The sequence below is a fragment of the Patella vulgata genome, chromosome 8 (assembly GCF_932274485.2).
Source record: "Patella vulgata chromosome 8, xgPatVulg1.2, whole genome shotgun sequence".
Taxonomy (NCBI): domain Eukaryota; kingdom Metazoa; phylum Mollusca; class Gastropoda; family Patellidae; genus Patella; species Patella vulgata.
This window is the reverse complement of record NC_065886.2, coordinates 30,499,775-30,506,494: the sequence shown is the minus strand read 5'-3', so window position 1 is coordinate 30,506,494 and position 6,720 is coordinate 30,499,775.

Here is a 6,720-nt window from a genome sequence, read left to right as displayed (position 1 = left end):
AAAACGGATCCTGCAGAGTTGACGACAGTCCCTTTACCAATCGCCTGAACAGTTGACAACAAATTCTTAACAATTATATGGGCTCAAGATCCTAGACCTAAAAAAATCCTTTCCCCGCATCCAGATCAGTACACATCCTTTCCCCGCTGCCAGAGAAATGAACAAAACAACCCCTTTTTTCGCTGCCAGAAAAACCAAACCCTTTTCCCGCCGCTAGAGAAATGGACAAGACCTACCATTTCCCACCACCAAAGAAATGGACAACAAACCCCTTTCCTGTCGCCAGAGGAATGGACAAAAGCAACCCATTCCCCACCGCTAGGGAAATGGAAAAAAAAAAAACCTTTTCCCATCGCCAGACAAAATTAAATCCTTTCCTCGCCGCTAGTGAAATAGACAAAACCAACCATTTTCCGCCACCAAAGAAATGGACAAAACCAACCCATTCCACGCCGCTAGGGAAATGGACAAAACCAACCCTTTACAGGTCAATGGACATCTAAACCTTATCCCAGTCAGAAAGCAGTTGACAAATAACTCAAAACTAGACAGTCTGTTCAAAATACCCTCGAAACCATCCCGGGAGGTAGGCCTATTTGCGACGAGATCACCGGTCGACATATGCCTAGTATTTACTGCTTGACGAAGTCGTACATTGTGAATTAACGTACCGTGCTAATACCGCTTTTATATAACTGAATAAAATCTTTAAGGGCTGTCAAAATGTTAGAGTTACACTTGACTTTATGAATGAATGATTTATAGTCGGCTTAAAAGGGAATATAGTTGACGATAAGAATGGCGGCCTAGTTACATTTTTTTTTTGACGTACAATAAGTAAAGCTAATAAATATGGCCGCAGATCACCAATAATTTCCCCATGGACTCTAATGGTATTCTCGTCTGTAAGACCGACTCTAACTTTTCCCCAATTTTCCCAAATTACCACGGATGGAGCAACATGTGGTAACCGCTTGCTCAAAAGCACGTATGAGGTTCATCATGGAAACCTTGAGATACATAAACTGGAAGTAGAGATAAATAAACGTGCAACCTTCCGTCCTACATTTCAACCTAACCAACCTCTTAACTCTCCGCCTCAAAATCATGAATATTCACCAATACCTGTCAGAAAATGTAAATTCAACCCTTTTCTTCAATTCTACACCATCGCCACGCAAAAGGGGGAAAGGGGGGGGGGGGGAGAAATACTAAAAATAACTTTTGTAACCAGCGTCGCTGTGTCCTCAATAATTGATGGCCATCTCCGTATTTCTCGTGGTTAAGGGTCACACTCGTGAAAGAGTGCTGTTGTCCAGCACAGTGTACAATATTTCCACGTATAAAGCTATCCCATCTCGTGGATTTTCTCCAATCCCCCCCCCCCCCACACACACACACACTGCTAAAGACCCCTAAAATTGAAAGATTTTTTTAGTCCTGAAATGACCTAGTTTGTTTCGAGTGGACGTTAAACACCATTTCTCTCTCAGTTCTGTGTTGCTAAGCATTCGGATAATTAAGTTACTGCAATTTCGGCACGTGGTATGTTATCTCTGTACGTTCGTATGTTTGGCAGTGTTAAAAATTGTCCATAGAGCGGGAGGGAAGGGGGAGGGGGGGGGGGAAGATGCGTTGCGACTATAATATGACTCACATTACACACAATATCCTTCCGGTGTTTTTGTGAAGGATTCGAATAGTTAAGCCGTGCGCGTTAGGTCACAAGGTGTGTCATTGAGTGGCGTGGTTTAGATTCCAAGCTTGCACGTGACATGGTGTACCAGTTCACCTGTTCAATCTCATGGGTTTTCTGCGGGTCCTCCGGGTCCTTCGGTTTCATCCCACATCTGAAGACCCCTACGCGTAAGCTAAATATTGAAATAAAATCATCTGTTAGTCCCCAAATGTCCTAGTTTGTGTCGAGACGTTAAATACAATTTCTCTCTCTCCCTTCCGTTTTAAAATCAAGGCCCAAGGCCATGGGGTGTCTAGAACACCCGATACCACTTGAGGAGTCCACACAGCTAAATAAACCGTCTTGCATGAATGAATACAACTTTTCTCTATAAAGCTCTTCAATTTCCAATGAATCGTCAAAAGCCATATTTATTGCTGGCATGTGAATTAGGCTATTTTAATCTATTTATTCAGACCATTTTACCTATATTAATTCATATATATAGTTAATCATACTGCGGTGAATAATCCTTTGTTTCTGTAAACTGTTACACGTGTTTATATGTTTTAAAGGGGCGAGTAACAGCTAGCTTAAAAATTTAAAAAAATATTTATTGTAAATTTTCTTTAAAAAATGGTTGTCTGACAGATAATAAAGTCTAACCATTTATATTCCAATCTGAACGACCAGACATTGTTCCTTTCCAGACTCTGACAAGGGGAAACCAGTTTAAAGAATCTTAAGGAACTTTCTCGGCCATCACCGGGATCAGCGAGCCAGCGTCTTATTCACTGAGCCACACATGTTTACCCTAGTCCTTAAACCAGAGTTGAATAAGTTTTTATGTTTGACCGTTGTTCTGGCACCTTGCCCCTTTAAATAAGTGTTCGTGTAGCATAAATAGAATCTACACCGGGACAAGTGTACTAAAAACTTTGTTTACGACTCGAGAGTGTCGCTCTTCAACTCGAGACAACTTTTATTTTTACATATATATATATATATATATATATATATATATATATATATATATATATATATAGTTTAATAGTTTAAATTTTATTTATGCGTATAGCCTCAAGTAACATATTAGATGCAGTTAAAGTTTATGAAAATAAGAACAAAGAAAAAACATCAACAGTGATAAATGAGATTGGGATAGACAAAAATGAATTGAATTGAAATGGGGTTAAAGTCCAGGTGTTCTGCCTCCACTGTGGGAATATTGCCCGGACCCTATCCTATGCCACTGACACAGACGAACCTCGCCGGAAAATCCCGAGGAGCTTTCTCGGCCAACACCAGCATTTTGGCGAGCCAGCGTTCTACACACTGAGCCACCGCGGCTCCCGTCCGAAAACAACAGCCCCCCCCCCCCCTTTGTGAGTTTGTACGGTCCTACCCCCCCCCCCCCACACACACACACACTCACGCACACACCTTACAAATACACTGTACGTTAGTTCAGAAATCGAAATGGGGTTTGACGTCCACTAATTAGGTCGTTACGGGACTAACATATGGCATAATTTATTCGTAGGGATCTTTAGTTGTGGGAGGAATCAGAAGAAAACCAAATTAACTCAGACAGGCAAACATACTTCTTGTCACACGTACAAACGTGAGTTCAACACCATAGCATGCGCATCAATGGCATTCCACAGCAAGGGCACGCAAATCGCCGGAAAGAGGGCTTGTTACATCCTCATCATTATTCCCCGAGGCAATAATTTAAAATATTCGGCCACCCAACCCACCGATCCGTCTTTATTATCCCGGTTGGTGCAGAAAAATAGAACATTAGACAACATTTTATTTATTCCAATTTACCAAGAAAATGGCGTGTGTCACATCCGCATTATAATTCCCGAGGCAATATCTCAAAATACATGTATATCAAAATACTTCAAAATAAAAATTATTTTATGTTTTCGTGCGAAATATTTGGGATTGAGAAAAAAATATCTTTAAATGAAACAAAAATAATTCTTAAACTTCAAATACTAACACGTTTTTAAATAGAATTACAAAAAGTAAAATGTTAATTTGTCTTTGTTATGAAAGTTAGTAAGTAATAGCGAGTAGGTGTGTAAGAGGGGTTTAACATAACTTCAACTCATTAACAGTAGATATATCTTTAGGCCTTTTTTATATATCGCATAGCTGACATACCAGCGTTTGTAACACCTTAATATACACACATGCGTAACAATACCTGACATAGCCTTGGTTAGTTCGTAACAATACATGACACAGTTAGTTCGTAACAATGTAATCTAATATTAGTTGAAGGACACAGCCTTGATTAGTTCGTAACAATTAAATAGTAAGTGCAGGAGGACCGTACTACACACAACACAAAACCAAAACGATAAGACAAACCTACGGACAAGACAAACTATATAACATTGCATGAAATAATCAACAAAAATCAAGTCAACTGAATGGATCAGCGTCCATTGCGCTGTAAAATGTAAGTTGAATGACATAGGCTAGCCTTCGTTACAATACGGACGTTATTTGTGGGACACAGCCCTGGTTTAATCGTAACAATACGGAAGTTATTTGTAGGACACAGTCTTGGTTATGTCGCAAAAATACAATTTGAAAGTGGACGGACAGCCCTGGTAAGTTCCAGGGTTTTGTTGGCCAAATGGTCTAAACGCATTCGTTATTCACCGAGCCACTCAGTTGTTTAATATCGATCTGTTGAAATAAAATGTATTTAAATACAAAGGACGGATAAGATTGGATCAAGAACGAAACCTCTAGCGACCAAACGCCCCCGAAGATCCGTCGAATATTGCTTAAAGTCATACGAGGATGACTGCACTGCTAGGACGATTTCATTGTAATGACACGTGTTTGTGATGATGACTGCATGGCTACGGTAGTTGCACTGTGAGATCACTTGTTTGTCAGGATGACTGTATGGCTAGGATAGTTGCACTCCGGGAAAATTTGTTTCTGAGGATGACTGCGTGGCTAGGATAGTTGCATTCTAAGAACACTTGTTTGTGAGGATGACTGCGTTGCTAGTACGACATCATTATGATGACACTTGTTTGTTGGGATGGGGGTGAGAAAACACTTGTTTGTGATGATGGCTGCATGTCTAGATTAGATGCACTGTAAGAACAATTGTTTCAGAAGACTTCGAAATGTAGTTTAATTTTAAAACATCCATATCGTCATTGACTTGTTCAACACTACTCCGCATTACACGTTTTATTAACGATCAAATCTGATATCATCATTCCAGACCACGGGGTGCCATACCATATCGAGATGTTCATTCATATACATCTGTGAGAAATAGCTCATTTAATGTCTGCTTCCAAAATTAATTGATATGAAGGAATTAGTTCATTCACGCATACAGATAAACAGGACCCCCTTCTGTTACTGACTGTACCGGCTTGTTATTGATAAATGTCAACTAATATACATACAGAGGGAATTATTAATCATTTATTAAAAGTAACAATATTTTACACGGCTATCTGGATGTATGCGGGTGGGGGGTAGATGGGCTTACTTTCGAATGGAATGAACGAATGGCAATGGCGTTTAACGTCCTACTATTCTACTCCGATTGGGCTAATAAAGACGGGGCACGCGCCATACAGTGTGCTATTGGGGAATTTTTACCAGGACAGCGGCCTACGGCCTACTATTATATCGAATTACAACTACCAAGAAGTCTTTTAAACATACATTATGTAGGAGCTAAATCTGCATATTGCAGGTCTTTCTTTAGGCCTGAGTTATTTTCTAAATTATTAATTAGACATTAAGTAACTTATCCGCCATATTTTGATTGAAGCTAAAAATGGAGGAGCGAGACTTAGCTTCGAACAACCATTACGGTGGTTGAAATTATTGCACATGTCTTGTCAAACCTTCAAAAGCTAATATTTTTGCTCCCAATAGAGTAATTTGAATGAAAATTTCAAATTATTCATTTTACATTATCTATTTTCGAACTATTATAGTAAGAATGGCTGCTTCTTAATCTAAATCTTACATAATGTATCTTTAAGTGGAGACATATGTGTACATGAGACCACGCGATCCCCCTTCTTGATTTGTAAGCCTATGGGTTTTTGTACCATCGGAATGACGAGTAGTTTTTACTTGGCTGGTCGGGTGGTTGGATGGCTGAATGGTTAGCGTGCGCGCGCTGTATCATAAAGTCTGTCATTGAGTCAACTGGCGGGGTTTCGAATTCCCGGTTGTATGTGACAAGGAGTAGGGTCGCCTGTCCAGCCTCGTCGGTTTTCTCCGGGTCCTCCGGTTTCCTCCCACTGCTAAGACCCCTACGCGCAAGCGATTTATTAAAATAAAATTAAACCATATGTTAGTCCCGAAATGACCTAGTTTGTGTCGAGTGGATGTTAAACCCCATTTTTCTCTCTCTCTCTCTCTCTCTCTCTCACTTGGCTGGTCTTCTTTCCGGGAAACGTAGCTCGAACATCTCGAGGAACAGCCTGGGCCAATTTCGGGATTTGTGATAACCGTTCTCACTTATCAGGGAATTTCCGGCGTGGTTTTACGCCTTGTCAGCGGTAAGAGTATGCCCTAATGCCGCAAAATTTCCCTCATAGCACGCTGTAAGGCATATGCCCGATTTCATTATCCCAGCCGTTGCAGTAGGACGTTAAACACCATTTCATTTCATCTGTGTACCATTAAAACGACATTAATTCCGCATGTAAACTGTTGCTTTTATCACCTTCAAGTAATGACAGGTGTCGTACACGAGAAAGAGTATGCGTACCATCATCAGTATATCCGACACGACTTTATATACAACTATGGCGATAATTAATAAGGGCGTAAAACAAGAGGTGGTTAATGAGATAAAGTATAACTCCCGCTACTATCACCAGATAAACTTCCTTTATACTGTCAACTACAAAGACCTACATAGATAGAGACGCGTTAACCTTATCTACTACATATCACGTTTATCATGTTCATAAATGTAGCCAAATATTAAAGGACTTGGCTTCACAATTTATTTCTGAAAAACTTTA